The sequence below is a fragment of the Lepisosteus platostomus genome, chromosome 7, assembly GCF_059453375.1.
Source record: "Lepisosteus platostomus isolate fLepPlt1 chromosome 7, fLepPlt1.hap1, whole genome shotgun sequence".
In the NCBI taxonomy this organism is placed as follows: Eukaryota; Metazoa; Chordata; class Actinopteri; order Semionotiformes; family Lepisosteidae; genus Lepisosteus; species Lepisosteus platostomus.
In genome coordinates, this window is record NC_142617.1 from 32,581,376 (window position 1) to 32,602,556 (window position 21,181).

The 21,181-nt window shown below is 42.4% G+C and overlaps 1 long non-coding RNA gene across 1 annotated transcript in view; it reads left to right on the plus strand.

The window, feature by feature from the left end:
* The window catches only part of LOC148658538 (uncharacterized), a 136,619-nt gene that overhangs the window by 82,454 nt on the left and 32,984 nt on the right, over positions 1-21,181 (plus strand). The window lies entirely within an intron of this gene.

Consider the following 21,181-nt stretch of genomic DNA (forward strand, 5'->3'; position numbering starts at 1 on the left):
CCTTTGTTCTGAAATTCTGATGGAATATGAAAGCATACTATTGCTATCTGCTCCTCCTCCACTGCAGTGTGGTAAACAATTTGGAAGCCTGATAACCATTCTGCGGCAATCCCACACATTCAGCAATGCAGGAGTGAGATCTAGCCCATTAGACATGGTGATGTCATTAATGGGGCTAGAGAGCTTAGTGCATACAGAGGGAAAGTGGTTGTACAGTATGTCAAAGACCACGCTAGTATATCATAACAAATATAGTGCGGAGCCTGGGGATGACATTGCAATTTCATCTGATTTTTTTAATTCTGTCTAAATAACTTTACAGCTATAAAGACAATTTAATTTAGGGAGGTTCTGTTCTGCCTCTGAGGCTGCAGGGTGCAGAAGTGACATCCCTGTAAACTTCCTGTCTAAAAGTGACCAGAATTCCCTAAGGCTGAACACAGTGGCTAAGCACCTTGGGTGGGTGTGAGTGAGCCAGGGTGTCCTGGGGTTGCTGTGATGTCACTCCTCCTATTGGTGCTCAAGCCATGCCAAGCTTTCAGAGTGTCAGATGAGAAGGGATTCTGACAGGTGGGCTGATCAGAAGGGTACATGCACAAGTCCTGTACAGTACCGAGGATGAAGCCATAACCTGCGATGATTAGTAATTGGTTGTTCCAGTGGTTACCATTGCTGCTTTGCAGCACGCTGGAGCCCTGGGTTCAATTCTGGACCTAAGAGTTTGTATGTTCTCCCAGTGTTCATGTGGGTTTCCTCCAGTGCTACGGTTGCCTCCCACAGGCCAAAGACATACTGGTAGGATAATTGGCCCTGGTGTGAGTGTGTCTGTGCTTGTGTCTGTCTGCCCTGCAATGAACTAGTGTTGTAACCTGCTATGTGCCTGTTTGTAGCTGGGATAGGCTCCCCAAGACCCTGAATTGGATAAAACAGTTAGAAAATGGATGGATTTTCCACGATTCTCAATTCAATCAATTCAATGCATGATTTTGCAAATGTTATTATTTTGTACCTAGTTGGGCTTTATGAGATAATAGTGGCATTAAACATCTAGAGACGTCAGGGTCAGTTCACTGTCCCAGAGTTTTGTGCTTTGTAAGTAAGTGATTTGGCAAATGCAAGCCATGGTTTAAAAGTACTGAGTTTATTTCAAAATTTTCGTTAAGAATGGTTACTTTAGGCTTTATTTTACATCTGTTGTAATTCCCGTGGCCCTGCTGTAAATTTCCAAAGAAATTGCGGTAAAACTCACCATGAAATGTTCTCTGTCGCTTTTATAGAAATCATCATGTCTCAAACGATCCTGCTTCTGAAATGCAAAGCACTTTTATCTCCTTCTTCGGTTCCGCCAATTCCAGGTAAAGCCCATTCTTCATTCTTTCCTAGCAAGGAAAATTCTTGTCATGTGTCTTACACAGAAACACAGTGGCGGATAACAGTGATATGGGAATGAATATTAATTAGCTCTCACCGTTTCATGATGCTGAAAGGCTGTACCATCTAAAGAAAGTTCCAATTCCGCTTTGTGTTTATAAAGTTTTCAGCCTTGGACAAATGTTTTGTCCTGGATCGGGGACAAACATAACTGAAGTGAAACAGGTGTATATCTGTGTCTTCTTGATAGAGCCTGAAACATGGTCCCTGTAAGAGGATTACAATGGCTGCTCTAGAAACGGGCTTGAGTGTGACCTGGGAGGCCAGCCGTCACAGTGCAGGAGCTGAGCAGAGCCCAGATCCCCAGTATCGCATTAAGCTTTCTCAGAATCACTGGCAGAGACTGTATCCTCCTGCTGTCGAAAAGTCCACTTCACTTAATCAAGCTCACAATAATGACTTTGCAGGCACACGCAGTGTACCTGTCATCCAGTTGTGCCACCCTGGAGGTTCAGTTCCTGGAGGATCATTGATTGATCACACGTTTGTCTCAACTCGTTCCTTATTTATTCATTGATCTAATTACCTACTTATGTGTAGCTTTCAAGCTACTGTTTCCCAGAATAAAGTGCATGCACCTCCTAAATCAGCTGAAACAGTGTGAAAGTATGCCCTATCAGCAGATAATGGAATCAATTGGTTTATGTGCAAATAAAGACCCAATCTTCCTCCAGTGTCTGCACAATGACATCCCCCCAAATCACTTTCCACCCCATGTAGGATGTATTTGAATTAGAAAAATATACAGAAATGTGAAAAGGGGGCTTGTGGTTGGGGCGAAATTCATTTGTAAAAGTGATTCCTTCCGTTTCAAGGCAGAAGCTGAAAAGCAGTGCTTTTCTGTTCGCAGTCCAGTTGTAGCCAGCAGGTAGTCTTTACAGAAGGCTAATGGATTCCACACAGACAGGGCCTCAAGTACTGTGTGCACCTCTAGGCCTGCAGACTGCTCAGCCACTGCGAATGGGCACCTTGTCTGCTTCAACAGCTATTCGTTGAAAAGCTGCAGCCCTGCCTGGCTTCCGATGAGCCTCACTGATGACCTGCCTGATCAGGAGAAGAAGCACTGCTCAGACCCCTTGTGCTCAGGAGTTTGAGCCCCTGTGAGGCTAGCCAGTTACAGGCTAGTACATGTGAGCCGACATCATCTGTCCTGTCTTATTTTGCTCGTTGCCTTATTTGGACTGAATCTCCATCGGCTGACGCAGAGTTCATTGATACAAAACATACTGGCTTTTCTGCTTCATCAGTGCAGTTTGTGCAAGAGCCCTCAGCTTGCTAAACCTGTGTGCATCAGAGTTTGAGAATCCAGTCTCATGCCTTCCAGGGGTTCCAGTCTCTGCTAGTCTCTGCTCAGAAACCTGTTTAAGAGGTCAAATGTAAAATGCCATCACCTCTACATATAAGAATGAAAACAGGAGGCACTTTTTTACACAGAGGGTGATCTAAAACAGTCTACCTTACCATGTTACTCATAGAGGCTCCCTGCATTTCAAGAAACCACTGGGGGACATCCATAGGTTATTAATCTACTAGCAATCAAACAGCTATGATGTGTCCAAATTCATCTTATTTGTCACCTTTCTTGCATATCTCCGGTTTCTGCCTTGCCCTTTAAGTAGTGCATTACCACCTGTCATAGCAGACTTGTGAAATCCCTTATGTCTTCCACAGTGAGTCTTGCTTTGAAAGATAAGCTGTGTGTTACTTCAGAATGCGAATCAAGTGGTCAGTGGGATGTGACAGTTTTCTGCAATGGCAGGATCTGTTCCCGTTTTCCTGTTTTGTTCGGTTCCGAATCCGAAGTGGCATGTTGAAAGATTCCAGCACTCCGTCCTCTGAATATAAAAAAGGGGGGCTTGGTGGGAGGAGGGGGGTGGATGAGGAGCAGAAGGAAGGGCTGCCGTTTGAGAGATGCCATTCAGAAAGAAAAGGAGTTCAGTCTGTTGAAATGTTGGTCACGTGTCCCATGTAAGGATTCGTAAGCTGTCACCTGCTGTTTCAAAGTTCAACCATCCAGGCCTGTGGCTGGTTCCGTGGTTCCTAGTGGCCAGTGATGCTGGGCTCCAGGCCAAACTTTCCATCTGATACCTACTGTAGCAGAGACAGCCAGGGCCCAAGCTAATTCCTGGAAATTACAGAGATTGTGCCCAAGAGAGCCAACAGAGATTACTGTACTTTCTTTAATCATCGAGTGCTGAGAATGTACAGTCCATGCAAGTTTATGAGAGTAGTAATACTAACAAATCATCTTCATGACAGTCACAACTGAATATTTCAGTACCTGAATCAGCCTCATGGCATTTCTTTTTCTGACCAGTATTTTTATTGCATTTATATCCACCAAAATACATGGTGCTTAGTCATTATGCAAAAAAGGTGGAAGGCCAGTTCTATCAGGTTTTCTTCTTGCTAACAGACTTAGGTCTAGGGTGTAGACAGGAAGCTCAAAGTCTCAAAGTAGTTCAGAAATGGTTGCCAAGCTTTAGAAAATGTAATGGTTGACCATCTAAGAGTGTTTCTAATTTTCTCCAATTTAAGAAACTGCATCATTATTCAGGACATTTCTTTATGCACAGGTTGGCAACTATAGATAACATAATACATTTAGAAACATCCTTCCATTTTGTTATGTTAAAGTGTTCTAATACAATTCCCTGATTGAGAAATGGGCTTTCTGTAACATGCACAACTCACAAATACAAGTTGTATTTGCTGTACCAGTGTAACTGAACCCAGGACCCGGAGTTGTGAGACAGTATTTCTAAACATCATGCTGCCTGTTTCCACGTCGATGTACTGAACTGGTACTGTCTTGTGAATCATTTTGTGTGTTTTGGCTTCCTACTGCAATCCTGTTTCTGTGTAATGTGAGAATCGGTTATTTCAGACCTTCGCTGTTCCTGAAACGCTTAACTAGAAGGTTGATTTATTTTTGTTTAAATATTTTGTCTGCCAGGATCTGGATTATTCAAGCAGGGTCAGGCTGAGCTCACTACAGCTGCTGCAGTAACTGAAGTGTAAAACCAACAACCGAAAACAGTCTTTGTGTCGAAAGCATTTGTGATAAACTGTTTCTTGGCTTTTATGTTTTTTTTAGTAGGATTCTTTTTTATCTAGGTTATTTGCTATCCTTTACACAAGGCCTTTTTAAAAATAAAGTTGTCTTTATATTATGTGTTGATGGGTCCTAAAAATGTCGGTATTATTAATACTTATCTTAAAATGGGGTATTTTTCCCTCGCCTAATAACAGGTGGAGGGAGAGAGAGGAGCAAATGAGATACTCCATTACAACCATTAATGGAGTCCATCTGGTTTAGGAACTGAAGAGATTCAAGCTACATTTAGTGAAAGGATCTATAGTTTTCTAGTTTTCATCCATCCATCCATTTTCTATCTTTTTCTTCCGATTCAGGATTGCAGGGGAGCCGGAGCCTATCCTGGTAAGAAAGGGGCAAAATAAGGCAGACGCTGGACACCAGTCCATCCCAGTGCAGACACATAACTCACACCAGGCTGGTTTTCCCAAAGCCCAATTAACCAACCACTATGTTTTTGGACTCTAGGAGGAAACACACACAAACACAGGGAGAATATACAGACTCCACACATATGACACACCAGGACTGGAACTGAATCCACTGCCCCAACACTATAAGGCAGCAATGCAAACCACTGCACCACCGTACTCCTCTGTGGCTTATTAAAGATAGATAGATAGATCTTTATTGATCCCATGACGGAAATTGCAGTGCAACAGCAGCTTAACACAGTCAACACAGCACAGTGTAACAAAATTATACAATAATACAATACATACAATACAATCAGTACAGTCAGTGAGAGGTGCACTGAGAAGAGCTACTCACAGTCCAGAATATACAAACAACAAACCAGAACAGTACACAAAAGGTTGTATTGCACAATATAAATATAAATGTATTGCACAAGTCCCTGGCATATATTGCACAAAAACGGTTGTAAACTATATACTTATAGTATATTTGTGGAAATATTGAAGTTTCAAATCTGCCAGGCAGAGTTTATTACTCTTGTTTATTTAGATGCATCTTTATCAGAGACCAGGGGTTGTCTCCTTTTAAGAATCAGCTCACAGGGCAGGTTCATCTGTGAAGGATTAGTGATTTTATGAACACTGCCCTGCTTTCTTTTATAAAGATTTATGTCCACTTCTGAGTGCATTATGTTCAGTGTTGCGGATCTGGTAGGTAAGGCCGAATGTAAAGTTTAGGCTCTTAATCACATTCCAGCTATACGTTTTGTGGATACTGATTTGTGTATTTTGTGTCTTGTAGGTTTCTGTAGTAAGTGTTTGTCTTTAAGCGTACTAACTTCCAAACAGGTTAGATGGGCCTAATTTGTAACCTTTTTTACACTCCTATGTCCCTCAGCTATCACCCGTTTATTTCACCACCACCAAACTGTTAAAGAAAAATGAAAGACGCCTCATGGCCTTGTTTAGTGTTTCCTGTCAAGTGGGGCTGTTTTATCATTTAACTTTCACTATTTGCTTCTAACTGAGCTGGAGTCAGGATGACTAATATTTAACTACTATCTAACCTCTTCTTTTGTCATTAACATCATATTTGTAAGACTCTCTAACAGTAAATAGACTCCCTATTTATAGCAATGTTTTAAATTATATTAGCATAAAATAAAATAAGCAGAAGTGTCGTGAATTAGAAGAACTTAATATCCAGGGCCACGTGGTATTAATGTAAGATTCACAGAGTCTAAGGCACCTGAAGAATCAGAGTACACGTAGACCTTCCAAGATCTGGCTAGAAATGTTACAAACAACAGGAGACTAATCAGGCCACAAATCTCACCCAGCCATTCAGTAAAAGAAGCCAGGATATCAGCAAATCAGCTTCAACAATATGTCTGGGCAGCTTGTCCACCACCCTTTGTGTCCTGACAGGAGGATTCCTTCCAGATGTTTCTTGAAAGAAGAAAAAAGGATTATCAGTTTCAACAACATGTCTGCGCAACTTGTTCCACACTCCCACAACCCTTTGCATAAAGACACACCTCCTGTTTTCATTGGTAATCATTTAAAGACTGCCTTGTTGTAATAAAAAATATGTCAGCTGCCAGGCATGTTTATTCGGTATGTTCTGGGTTGGGGCTACCATGACTGTGATCAAGGTTATTAATATATGAGAAGTGAAAAACAGCTACAACACTGCATAGGAACAAGTAATAGGTTTATTCCAATTAATAGGAATAGGAATATTCCTATTCCTACTGAACTACTACAACACTGCATAGTGATCAATCAGCACTCTGGGGGAAGAAATGAAAGAAACTGAAAGGCTTTTCTTAAATGTTTTTATTCAACATGGTTAGCTTGGCTTGTCAAGACAAATAATATTAGAAACAATTGTTTGGTCTCTTTTGGTTCTTTTGCAAACTTTCAACAATCTGCACAGGCGAATGAGGAAAATTGATTCTTAATTATAATGCATTTGTCTAATTGAAGAATCAGTGCATAACCTTTCCCCGGTCACTCATTTCTATCTCCTAAAAATCTAAAATCAAATAATTATTTCATGCATATCTTTGCAAAGTTGACACATTACTAGTATATTTTCAGTGTTAAGATCTTAATTTAATAATAACAACATCACTTTATTAACCCTTTACAATTTCTTGCATTAGGAATTATCTTTTCACGTACCCCAGCTTGCTCTCCATGAGACACACAGACAGGGAGAGAGCCTGGGGTCAGAGTGCAGGGTCAGCCATTGTATAGCACCCCTAGAACAGTTGGGGTTAAGGGCCTTGCTCAGGAGCCCAACAGAATAGGATTCCTCTGCTAGCTGTGGGATTTGAACTGGCAACCTTCTAGCCACAGGCACAGATCCTTAGCCACAGAGCCACCCAATTAATTTGGGTTTAAATGGATTAAAAGGTTTAAAAGGATTTCATATCTTGGTCTTCCTTGCTCCTGCCATGATCAGTCATTTTACATTTCTGTTATTCTCTTCCTCATGAAAGGAAACAGGCAGTTGCGAGGCAGCAAGGCTGATTTTTGCATGCCTGACCATGATGCATAAAGCGTGTTGAGAAGTCTTGTGCTTGATTTACATGGCCATCCACCTGATGCAAAATTTGAGTTGTCTAAAACAATCGAGTTTCCACAAGTACAGTGAAGTGGACTGGTAAGGCAGCTGAGCGCAGGCACTGACAAAAGAAACTTGACATAAGAATGATTAGAAATGACTGACCGTGCAGACTATTTTGCCAGCTTGGTGCTTTGTATCTAACTGATCCAAGGACCTCATCCAGAAGCCTTTTGAAAGAAACCATGGTTCTGGTTTCAATAACATGACTGGGCAGCTTTTTCCAGACCCCCAATATCCTTTATGTAAAGAAATCCTTCCTGTTCTCATGTTTAAATCCACTTCAATGTGATTTCCACTTGGGAATTGTTGTGTTTCACTGTAATTAGTGACGAAGCCTGTTGAGTTTACTTTATCAACGTCCTTGAGGATTTAAAATACTTAGATCAAGTCCCTTCATTGGTTCCTCTGTACCCAGGTCTAACACTGGCAAAGTTATGTTCCCATTTCATATTCACTTCACTTTCTAAAATATGCACCTTCTTGATTAGAGATCAAACATTTCCCGCTTCAGTGTAAAAAGACAAGTATTGCTTTGATTATATGTTGAACCATGTGTTACCTTTTGGTGCTGACATGTAAATGACAGGTAATTTGAATTCCTAACCCATCCATCCATTTTCTAACCACTTTATCCAATTCAGGATTGCAGGGGAGCCTGAGCATAGTTCAGCAAGCAACAGGCGCAAGGCAGGATACACCCTGGACAGGATGCCAGTCCACCACGGTGCACACAGACATAAACACACTCACTCAAGGGCTAATTTTCCCAGAAGCCAATTAACCTACCGGTGTCTCTTTGGATTATTCTCTGTTTTTTTCGTACATTTCATTGACCTGAGGGTGTGCTCACGAATCGTGTGTAAAACACGTATAGCAGAGGATGGTTTCGATCCATCGACCTCTGGGGTACGGGCCCAGCACCCTTCCGCTGCGCAATTCCGCTGACAGAAGGAGAGCTCTCGCCGGCAAATCACAGAGTGTTGAGCAAGGGAGCTGGAGGAGAGGATCCTGGCGGACCTCAGAGGGAGGATGAAGCGCGACATCGCCAAATTTGGCTTCTCCACAACTAGGGAGCGCTGGAAGGGACCGTGGGCCCTAAGGAGGAAAAACCTGTTCGTTTGAGCTCCTTCGGAGGGCTGGAGGACCACAGTTTCGGAGCCGGGACAGGGAGATGGACAAAAGCTATTGGTAGGGCTTGGGGGGACTCTCATTGAGCAAATCCAGCCCCATCATCCACTTGCATTGATTGATAATGGACAATCACCTGATTGAGAAAGTCTTAAAATTGATGTCAGTTTTATCATTTGTTAGAGTGTGTACCTATTGTGAGATGTTTTCTTTGAAAGAAAGTTTATTTTGATAGGAAAAAAAATCCTTTGTACTGTGGGAGGTAGCCAGAGCACCCAGAGGAGTCGGGAGCACAGGCAAACTACAAGCAGAGAGCACCCCAGGTGGGATGCTGACCTCTGCACCACTGGGGGTGGCATGATAGAGTGGGTAAGACTGGACTCATAACCTAGAGGTTGTGGGTTCAGGTCCCTGCTGCAGACTCGTCTCACTCGTCTGACTTAACAGGCAGTTTGAGAAGCACTGAATTATGCCGAGACTCTGAGGAGGGGGGACAAGCTGAACAAAGACCTTTCCAATTAGGGGAGGGAAATAAACGCCAAAATATCTGGCTATTCCCACATGACACACAAAGGAAAAACGGTTGAAAATAGCTTCACGAATCCGGATTTATTAATAAACACTTTTGAGTGACGATGAAATTGATTACCTTGGTCACAGAGGAAAAGAGATTCTCGGTCTTCCTAAGGAAACGCGGGGATTCGGGTAAACCAGTAATTTACATTAGTGAAATCATATTTTTCATGACTGAAACACGTCTGCTGCACAAGAAAATGTTAGGGTTTTTTTTTTGTTCAATTTGCCCCCTCTGAGCCAAATGATCGGTTTGGCGTCCTGTTCGAGTTTGGCTTGTGAGTGTTTAAAATCAGCGGGTGAACGAATCGCTGTGGATCAGGCCTTTCTTCCGCTATAGAGGCGTCAGCTCAACGTTTCCCTCGACGAGATGGAAATGACAGCAGGTCTGGCGAAGATCGATACACGTAGAGCGCATTGCACAGCTCGCGGAGGAGAGCTGTACTGCAGGAGACGAACGGGCTACCGCCCCGAGGCAAGAAAAGCAGGAGATATACTGTACCATCACCCTGAAGCTGGAATATTTTATTACTTCGTTATGCAGGTGATAAAAGAGGCCAGAAAAAGCTCTATCAAAGCACTTTGGCCTCTGCTTTTACAGTCATTAAAACACGATTAGGACTCCGCCACCAGATTTGATCTGGATTCGGCTAGATCGCAAGGTGCGGCTCGTTCATAGCCAAATCGCATACTCATTTTTACCAAGGAGACAACCTGTAGTTAATCTGTACAGCTGTAACCCGACCTGCTGGCATGCTTGCAATTCATACAGTCATTTGAAATGCAAAAGCAGTGGAATCCACTTTCGCTATTTTTCTAATCAGCCCTTTCTTTTATGGAGTTTGTATTCGTTTATTATTGTTATTTTGTTGAGCTGAGTAAGTACACATGATTAGAGTGGTGTACAGTAAGGAAAAAAAAACCTTGGAGAACATAGCAGACATTCTTGCCAGTGGTGTCCTGAGGCAAAAGGCAATGACGTTCAACCTTAAAAAAAATCGACACCTTGCAGGAAAACGCACTCCTGGTTAGGATTAAAGCTAAAGTGCGTCACGCAGCTGTTTACTGACCCAGTAAAGCCTACCACACTCCTGGAAGCGGTTTTATTGCTAACTTCTTGGTGAAGAGACAAACATTCCTGTTACAAACTGGCGCGTATCAACGCGTTACACAAACATGACGTCTGAGCATGATCCCAGGAATTGGAGTACAGTGGTATGAAAAAGTGTTTGCCCCGTTCCTGATTTCTTATTTTTTTGCATGTTTGTCACACTGAAATGTTTCAGATCATCAAACAAATTGAAATATTAGACAAAGATAACACAAGTAAACACAAAATGCAGTTTTTAAATGAAGGTTTTTATTATTAAGAGGAAAAAAAATCCAAACCTACATGGCCCTGTGTGAAAAAGTGATTGCCCCCTAAACCTAATAACTGTCTGGGCCACCCTTAGCAGCAGCAACTGCATTCAAGCGTTTGCGATAACTGGCAATGAGTTTTACAGCGCTGTGGAGGAATTTTGGCCCACTCATCTTTGCAGAATTGTTGTAATTCAGCCACATTGGAGGGTTTTCGAGCCTTAACCGCTTTTTTAAAGTCATGCCACAACATCTCAATCGGATTCAGGTCAGGACTTTGACTAGGCCACTCCAAAGTCTTCATTTTGTTTTTCTTAAGCCATTCAGAGGTGGACTTGCTGGTATGTTTTGGATCATTGTCCTGCTGCAGAACCCAAGTGCGCTTCAGCTTGAGGTCACAAACAGATGGCCGGACATTCTCCTTCAGGATTTTTTTGTAGACAGCAGAATTCATGGTTCCATTTACCACAGCAAGTCTTCCAGGTCCTGAAGCAGCAAACAGCCCCAGACCATCACACTACCACCACCATATTTTACTGTTGGTATGATGTTCCTTTTCTGAAATGCTGTGTTACTTTTACGCCAGATGTAATGGAACACACACCTTCCAAAAAGTTCAACTTTTGTCTCGTCAGTCCACAGAGTATTTTCCCAAAAGTCTTGGGGATCTTCAAGATGTTTTCTGGCAAAACTGAGACGAGCCTTTATGTTCTTTTTGCTCAGCAATGGTTTTTGTCTTGGAACTCTGCCATGCAGGCTATTTTTGCCCAGTCTCTTTCTTATGGTGGCGTCATGAACACTGACCTTAACTGAGGCAAGTGAAGCTTGCAGTTCTTTGGATGTTGTTGTGGGGTTTTTTGTGACCTCTTGGATGAGTCGTCGCAGCGCTCTTGGGGTAATTCTGGTCGGCCGGCCACTCCTGGTAAGGTTCACTACTGTTCCATGTTTTCGCCATTTGTGGATAATGGCTCTCACTGTGGTTCGCTGGAGTCCCAAAGCTTTAGAAATGGCTTTGTAACCTTTTCCAGACTGATAAATCTCAATTACTCTGTTTCTCATTTGTTCCTGAATTTCTTTGGATCACAGCATGATGTCTAGCTTTTGAGGATCTTTTGGTCTACTTCACTTTGTCAGGCAGGTCCTATTTAAGTGATTTATTGATTGAGAACAGGTGTGGCAGTAATCAGGCCTGGGTGTGGCTAGAGAAATTGAATTCAGCTTTCCAAAGATGTGATAAACAACAGTTGATTTATGTTTTTACAGGGGGGGCAATCACTTTTTCTCACAGGGCCATGTACAGTAGGTTTTGATTTTTTTTTCCCTTAATAATAAAAACCTTCATTTAAAAACTGCATTTTGTGTTTACTTGTGTTATCTTTGTCTAATATTTCAATTTGTTTGATGATCTGAAACATTTCAGTGTGACAAACATGCAAGAAAATAAGAAATCAGGAAGGGGGCAAACACTTTTTCACACCACTGTAGTTCTTGCTTTGTCACAGACTGCTCTGTTGACTCAGATCACTTTATTGCCCATATACATTTTCTTGTATTAGGAATTTGTCTTTTTACATACCCTAACTTGCTCTCCATGAGAGGTACAGACAGGGAGAGAAGCTTGGGGTCAGAGTACAGGGTCAACCATTCATACAGCACCCATGGAGCAGTTGGGGTTAAGGGCCTTGCTCAGGAGCCCAACAGAGTAGGATTCCTCTGCCAGCCGCAGGATATGAAGCGGCAATCTTCCAGCCACAGGCACAGATCCTTAGCCATAGAGCCACCACATCGCCCTGCCCCACCGCACCCCTCTTGCTTTACTGCCAATCATTTGTGGTACGAGTTTAAAAATGGAATGTCATCCTTGTAATCTTTAATACTTACAGTACAGTACTTTGCACGCTTAAGGAGAGAGTGGTGAGTTTTGAGGGTGGCATAGTGGTGCACTGGTTAGTGTTACTGCCTTACAGTGGTGGGGCCCTGGGTTCAATTCTGCCCCTGGGAAGCTATCAGTATAGGATTCCTCCAGGTGCTCTGGTTTTCTTCCACAGTCCAAAGACATACTGGTAGTTGATTGGCTTCTGGGAAAACTGGTCCTGGCGTGAATGTGTGTCTTGTCTAATCTGCTGTCCTGTCCAGTGTGTACCCTGCCTTGTGCTGTTGCTTGCTGGGATAGGCACTGTCTTTTCTGTGACCACTGGATTGGATAAAGTGGATTAAAAATTGGATGGATGGCAGTCAAGAGCTCAGCTGTAATGAGCACCAGCACTGGGAACCCTTGCATTTTAACATCAGCTCCCTGTGTGTTTCTCAGCGACTACAGCTCAGCACTGATTGGGTGCTTTCTGTGTACAATGTACTGCTGTGTCAGCTGTAAGGTGACTCATCAGGCACCACAACCCTGTACACACTTATCTGGTACGTTCCTCAACATTCTCAGCATAACTCAAACATGCATCAGAGTGCTAACTCATCAGAGCTGTACAGAATGATTTTTCCATTACTGTATTCAGATTGTTCCTTTGTGCAGCTCAACTTAAACACTAGAATGGCTCTCCTAAAGAACTCATCTCTGATAGCCATTGTTTCAATTAGCAAGAGAGGATAGAAATTCATTTGAGCAGTCCCGTAGTTTCAGGTTTTTGGTATCTAATCGCATACTGGATTGTTCTGAATTCAAGCAGTAGTTTTCACTTTTGTTGCCAGTTTAGAAACAACCTGTCAAGTAAGAAATTCACGGAGAACTCACAATTTAAATCTGAAAGAAATCTTCTTTACTTCTGATGAAGATCTCTTGCAGGGTGAAATGTTAATCACTGTTTGCATTAAATAAAGGCTGTTAATAAAGCTCAGGCTTACTTTTCATTTATTTTGTACAGTTTAGTATATGGCTCTGGATATGTCTGTGTTCTCCTACTGTGGTCTGGCTATGAAGAGATACAGGCAAGTGAGGATGAGAGCGACCATTCCTGATTTCATGCACTAAGTGTAGTTTGCTTCTCCTTCAAGCATTCACATATTTTATTAAAAACTAAAAGCAAAGCATTCTTTTATTTAGTCTTGTTTCTTCTTTCAAGGATTGACGTCTCTGAGTGAGCTCAGCTTGAGTTGTTCTTTAATTTTTTTTTGTAACAACACACTCATGCAATTTTGTAAATTCCAGCAGTGGATGTGAAACAAATGAATCCTGGTCTTGGAGAGCTGGTGTGTCTGTGGAATTTCTAAGACTCTTCCGAGCACCAGAACCCAGAGAGCTGGAGACAATGTTAAATTGGTTCCATTAAAACAATAACGAGACAAGTGAGCTTGTCAAGATCTCAGTTGGAAAGAAGACCTGCAGACACACAGGGTCTCCAGGACCAGAGTTGTCTATTCCAGACCTAAGAGCCTTTAGACTGGACATCTGACACATCAGTCAGTCTCCTATAGAGACACACCCGATCCACGAGCTAGAGTGCAGACAGAACATGGTGGCGGCTCTGAACTTTCAGCACTACAGAAATTCGCTGACATGCTTGACCTCGGTTGACCTTGCACGCCACATCTGTGAATATCTTGGAGGCTATCGCATGGCCATGACTTCGACTGGCACCAAGTCTGACACTGGCCTGCCAGTATCATTCCAATTATTCTCTGCATTGCAGGGAACAGACAGATGTCTTCTTACTGGCCTCCTGTTAATTTATCACAACAGGTTTCCTTCATTTGGGACCTATTTGTAAATGGGTTCTCCATTTCTCCACTGCATATCTTTTTACAGGCATCACCTCACAGAGCAATAAGAAGCAGAGTGGCGCACGGAATTGTTCAAACCAAAGCTACTGCACCCCAGACGCACTGTAAAATCTGTAAGGATTTCGAAGCGCTACTTATCTGTTTGTGATTGAACAAAGAACGACAGCCAGCAGAAACTAGAAGCCTTAGGCCACCGCAGGCCTGAAGTGAGTTTTTGCATGGTAGAGAGGGAGGAAGTTTGCTTCCTCGGGGGAAGACAAGAAGAACAGCACGGCAGATAAAAGGGGAGGATCGAAATCTGCTATCTTCTGTAGCGCACTGCTGATGGCTTCGCGCTGTGCGGCAATGCAGAAAGCTGAAGGTCATTGGGAGGGAGGAGGGAGGTGATTGCAGCAGCCTCTAGGAATCCTCATTCCTGGAACACTGAGTCAGACGTGGACTCCAGCCCCTCCGTGCCCTGGAGCTCACATTTCCTCTCCTACAAGACTGGCACAGCTGCCACTTCCCTCTTCAGCCTGGGGAAAGGTAGCCCTCTTTCTCATTTTTCTTTCTTAAAGAAACACCCTCCCTTCCTCCCCCTCCTGTTTCTCAAACATGCTTTTCAGTCCTGACCAGAAAGTGATCCTAACTGGGCACATGCATCCACAGAGACTCAGTCTTTGAGAAATCCCCTGACTGACACATGTGCACAGAAAGGTTTTGAAGCAGAGAATGGAGCAACCCAGGCTCGGCTGCTAACTCGTCTGCTGTTGCAGATGGTGGGGCTGATGTTTGGCCTACAAATCAAACAAACAAAAAAAAGGTCTTTGTGAGAACACAGAGGCCACTGAGGTCTTTAGAGGAGTTTCGCAGTCTTTCATTGCATCAGACACCTTGATTTAGTCCTGGTGTGTTAAGCCCAGAGCCAGAGCCAGACTTCGTAGACTCCACAGTTCAGCATTGGCTGGGCTAGAGCTGGATCAGATCTGCCTTTATTTGTTAAATATAACTGTAATTGTTGGATTAATCTAAAGAGTTTTGACATCATCCTTAGATAGCCAAGGCCTGAGGCTATATCAGTTTGAGCTTTAGTACAGCAATGTGGGTTTATTTACTCAGTCATGATTTATTTTCAAGTTAGTTTCAGATGTGTTTCCGTCAGAGGATAAATGGAAAGCAAAAACTGCCCTGTGCATCAATTTAATTTACCTAAAAGGTCACCGCTGCCAATCCATACCAACCCAGCCTTTCTGAGTGAGCTGAACATAACAATGAGAAAATTCCAACAATTAAACCAAAAATATTTCATCAATTTTTGTTTGTGGACAAAATAGAGAATAGGAAATGAAAATAAGCTTATGAAGAGAATAATAGTAATAATAACAATTGGAATCCCAGACATTCATTCAGAAGATTTTGCCTACATTGATGTTGGCTGCAGAATATTCATCCATCCATTTTCTAACCACTTCATGTAATTTAGGATCGGGAGGATCCCTGCTGCTATCCCAGCAAGCAACAGGCACAGAGCAGGATACACCCTGGACAGGTGAACACCAGCCCATCGCACAGCACACAGACACAAACCCACTCACAAGGGCCATTTTTCCCAGAAGCCATTTAACCTACCAGTATTTTTTAGACTGTGAGAGGAAACTAGACACCTGGCGAAAACCCAAGCCAACACAGGGAGAACATACAAACTCCCTGCAGATAACACCCCAGGAGTTGAACCAGGGCCCCAGCACTGCAAGGCACTGTGCCACCATGTAGGCCCTCTGCATAATATGGCAAATTAAAAAAAGAAGTTGCCTGAAGCAAACCTCACACTTCCCTGTGTTGCCAGACAGTTGAGGTAGAGGGCAGGTAAAGGAGTGACACTGCCACCTTCCAGGCACTATGCAGTTATGAAAGATGCTACCTGATCCATTTTCCTTGCTGTGACACATATGGAAAATCTGATTTGGGTGGAGCGGTGGCTCTGTGGCTAAGGATCTGTGCCTGTGGGTGGAAAGTTGCCAGTTCAAATCCTGTGGCTGGCAGAGGAATCCTACTCCATTGGGCTCCTGAGCAAGGCTCTTAACCCCAGCTGCTCCAGGGGTGCCGTACAATGACTGACCCTGTGCTCTGACCCCAAGTTTTTCTCTGTCTGTGTATCTCATGGAGAGCAAGTTGGGGTATGCAAAAAGATGAATTCCTAATGCAATAAATTGTATATGGCCAATAAAGTGATCTTATCTTACATCACATCTTAACATCCAGATCCTGATGTCATGGCTCTTTGCAAGAGTTGTTCATACATTTGACATTTTAGCGTATTAAATGGACGTGTGAACACAACAGGTGACTGTGGGTAAAGTACCTCAGAGGGCAGATAAGTGGACTGAATATGAAGTTTCAAAGGAACAAGTCCGAGCATGCAGAAGGGAAGTAAAAAAACTCCCATTGCATAGCCATTTGATTTGTTGAAGGTTTTACACACCGCAGGTTCTTGTGCATACCAGCAAACATGAAATACAGCAGATTCTGTCTACTTTTACTCGGAACCTTGTTTGCTTAGAGCTTTTTCAGATGATCTTACTGTATTGTTCTTATAATTTGTCTTTCAAACTGTGTTATGAATACGGATTCTGGATATGAATTAGTCTAGAAAAGAATAGCTGGAGTCCCAGGTTTAAGGGACAGATCTGCTCTGATAGTCTGAGAAGACTACAAGGTAACTTGGTCTTGTAATGTAGTCCTCAAGGACATTGACAATGTCAATCAATTGAGTATCTTTAGAATCAACAGTGACACACAAACCAGAGGACACAGGTGGAAACTATGTGGATGCGCATTAAATACTGAAAACAGGAGTCACTTCTTTACACAAAGGGTTGTGGGAGTATGGAACAAACTACACAGCCATAATATCGAAACTGATGCCATTGCTTTTTGCACAAAAGGCTGAATGAGATCCTTAGATTAATTAGCACGTAAAAATCAAATGACCTAGATGTGCCGAATAGCCTCCTCTCATTTACAAACATTCTTAAAATAAGATCCTGAGCATAAAACATTCAGGACCACATGCAACACTCAGCTGATCATAGACCTAAAAATAGTTGTTATTGCAGTTAATTACTATTTTACTGTGTTGCATCACAGACTTATAGCTGGGAAGCCTCATGTAGTACTGTAAACCTGGTATAGCAGTAGAGTCATATGCATGTTGGAAACAGCAGGATTGCTGGCTGCTTTGTCAGCCTTTTCTCAATCTGTCCTGCATATACCCCAAATCTGCAATAGCTCTGCTGTGCAGGCGAGGAACAGTTTATCTATGCTGATCTTGGCATGGACTGGGCAAGTTCCTCGCTCATCAGGATACAAGATGGACAGCAGCAGGTATCTATACTGAAACACAGACAGACATGTCTTTAAAGGAGCTTTTAAAAACCATTTGGCTTTCTTATAGTCATAAGCTATTGACTGATTGTATAAGATACTTATCTTACAGAACACTAAAAATGTATCTTTGTTCCTCTGAGGTGTTTGGATCTTCTTATGAAATATGAAATTGTGCCAATCAGCTCTTTCCAGCTTAAGATCTTGGTGGCCTAAACAGTAGTGATGCAGATCTGTGGTTTCAACTCTTTTGTTAAAACGTCAAGTATGTCACTCCAAAAGCCTCGTGTCACACCATTTATGTCTTTGCTACTTTTATAAATGAACTGCATAGATATCAAGGAAATTAGACCAATGATGTGTTTATTTTGGAACCTTTTCAGTTTTTAGAGTGGAAGAGATGAGACTTGCTTTGTCCCACAAATCCAAATCAAGCACAGAAAATACTGTACAAATAAATGCTTTGTGAAAACACTGTAAAAGATTGCTTTGAAGACAGGGTCATGAAGTGCTAGACATAGTGTTAAAAATGCAAAACATAAATTAGAAATGTCTAGCTCCAGGTGTGTGGGTTGGGCTGTCCCATGACTACACTGATACTGCAACTAGATTACATATTCTTATTGAAGGACATACAGGTGAGAGTTTTATCAAGATATAACTTTATCTCCAATGTCTTATCAGTATTTTGCAGCCTACCCAAAATCTGAGGCACAAAATAATACGCCAGAAAATGATCCTTCATCTTTTCTTATAGCATGTTCCTTATTGCCATCGAGAAGGAGAAAGTATGGCTTCAATTTCCAAACAATGAAAATCTTTCATTTAGTTATCCGTCCACCCCTTTTCTCATAGCTTCATGCAATTTAGGGTCACTGGGGAGCCGGAGCCTATCCTGGCAAACATCAAGCACAAGGCAGGATACACTCTGGACAAGATGCCAATCCATCATAGAGCAGACACAAACATGCGCACTCACACCGAGACCAATTAACACCTACCAGCATGTCTCTGGACTGTGGGAGGAAACCGGAGCACGAGGAGGAGACCCACGCAAAGAAAGGGAGAACATACAAACTCCGCACAGATAGCACCCCAGGAATTGAATGTAGTGTCCCCGTGCTGCAAGACAGCAATACATGCCATCCAGGGTGTTGGCCCAACTTGGATCTTATTCTTCAGGGATAGACTCTGGTGCCACAAGCCTTACCAGGATCAAGCAGCTTTCTCATGACACATGGACAGATGCAAACACTGCTTTATTGTTCTGTTCAAAACCAAGCTGAAATGGATAGAGATATAGTGTTTTTTAGAATGAAATACAGACTGTGCTATATACTATTATATCATATACTGTACAATTATCTTAGACAGTCAGGAGTTACTAGAGTATATGTATTCTGAACACAAGCAGTTCACTCAAAGCCATCATAAGGGTTTTCAATTTTTACAACACATTTGACTGCTAATACAGTTTTGTTTGGGACAGAAGAAACCAGGCATGTCATCTAGCATCTGTAATTCACATCGATCAGAATTTTCAATATTGTGATCACAGCAGCTGGAGGTGAACTGTCCAAGAGCACCCAATATGAAGTGATATCACAGCTGATCCGTCATGCTTCCCAATTAAATCTGATTGACTCATTACCAGGTGGTCCTTATCATCTGTATCTCTCTACATATCTGCTTTCTGCACTTCAAAACCTACTTTCAAAATATAGATCTCTCTGATGTAACTGTTACCAAAATGGATCAACTTTGCATGACAACACCGGAGAATTGTTTCTGTACAAAAGAGGGAAAAACGCTAGGTGAAGGGCAGAACAATGCAAAATGTCAGATTTCTGCACCGCAGTGTGAGCTCAATTAAAATATATGAACCCATCTGTGTAAAAGCTCTGTGTCTGTTTATACAATGCATTTTTTTCCTCAGATCTTTTTTTCTAAAGATTAATTTAATGGACACTATTTTACAGGACACATGTAAGAATGGGATCTCATCTTTGGGGATCTGAGACATCAGGTGCGATACGCTCACACAGCTGGGAGAGCGCTATCCGGCCCTGTCACCAGAAATTCATTTGATTCATATCTTTTTCATACAGGTAAGATGAGGGCACATGTGTAAGTCGTTTTGTTTTCGGTGTCGAAAAAAAAATTGGATGCCTTTTTTCTAAAAAACATGTTGTTGATGTTTTTAAATTAGACAGCTGGGATTTTTTCCCCTAATTATTTTACTGTTTGTGAGGACAGTCTACTTGGAAATGATCTTCTAGTGTAACAGTGAGGGGAAACTGATAGAACAAGGTTTGTGCAGCAGAGTTCCAGGGAACGGAGTTAATTATGCTTCTCAGAAAGGCATAAAAGATGGGCTAATTCCAACTCCTCCCCCCCAATCCACCACTGCCTCATGGGCTCTTCAAAGACCAGACGCAGCTTTTTTGTTTAATGACCTTCCTTTCCTAGAAAGCTTTGAGCTGCTGGCAGTTTGGAGCCAAAACGAGGGAGGGGAACAGAGAGGGAGAGGGAGGCAGTGAGAGAAAGTCATGCAAAGTTAACAAAGCTCCTTGGCTGGTTTTTTGAAAACCCTGCTCTGACCGCTCGCCTCCTATCTCTTCCTCTCATGTATAAAAGTTGAGGATTTGTTTTTTCCTTTACTGCAGGGAGTGTAGGACTCTAAGTACTGATAAGTAGACCACCATTTAGACTCTCAAAGGTGCATTTTATAGGGGGGAAAGGGGATAAGCTTTGTTTTTTTATACACAAGAAAAAGCATGTTTTAGTGTACAAAGAAAATTCTGCCATCCATTTATTACCACGTTGTCCAGTGCAGGGTCATGGGGGAGCTAACGCCTATCCCAGCAAGCAACAACGTTGGCACAATGCAGGATACACCATGGACGAGGACGCCAGTCTATCACTGGGCACACACAGAAAAAAATACACACATACAACAGGACACAGGCTAACCAATGTGCCACCATGCCACCCTAAAAAAAAGTCAATTCTTCTAAAGAAAAGGGACTAGCTTACATCTTCAATTGCTAAAGGTTAAAATGTTACAGAATTCGCATGTGAAACTGAAATGCAATCACTTTGGCATGTAATGCACACTAATGTTGAAAGGCATTTTCAGGTCCACGTTGATGCGTTCTAAACCTTGGTGAATATAAGGGGTGAATGTTACAGTATGTTCAGGCAGGCTGCATCAGAATCTTGTGTCTTCAATTGGGCTTCCCCACTCTCTTGAATAACAAGAGTACCTCAGCACCAAAGGGCTATCCAGGCTCACCCCTGCCTCTTAGACATTTAAACCACACTATAATGTTCCCATCAGAGACGATTTCTGTGTAATAAAGCAAGCTTTCATATGAATGGTTTCTAACGTTATTTTAAGTACATTGCATCACTAAATAGTACTTTGGACCACTAGTCCGAATGATT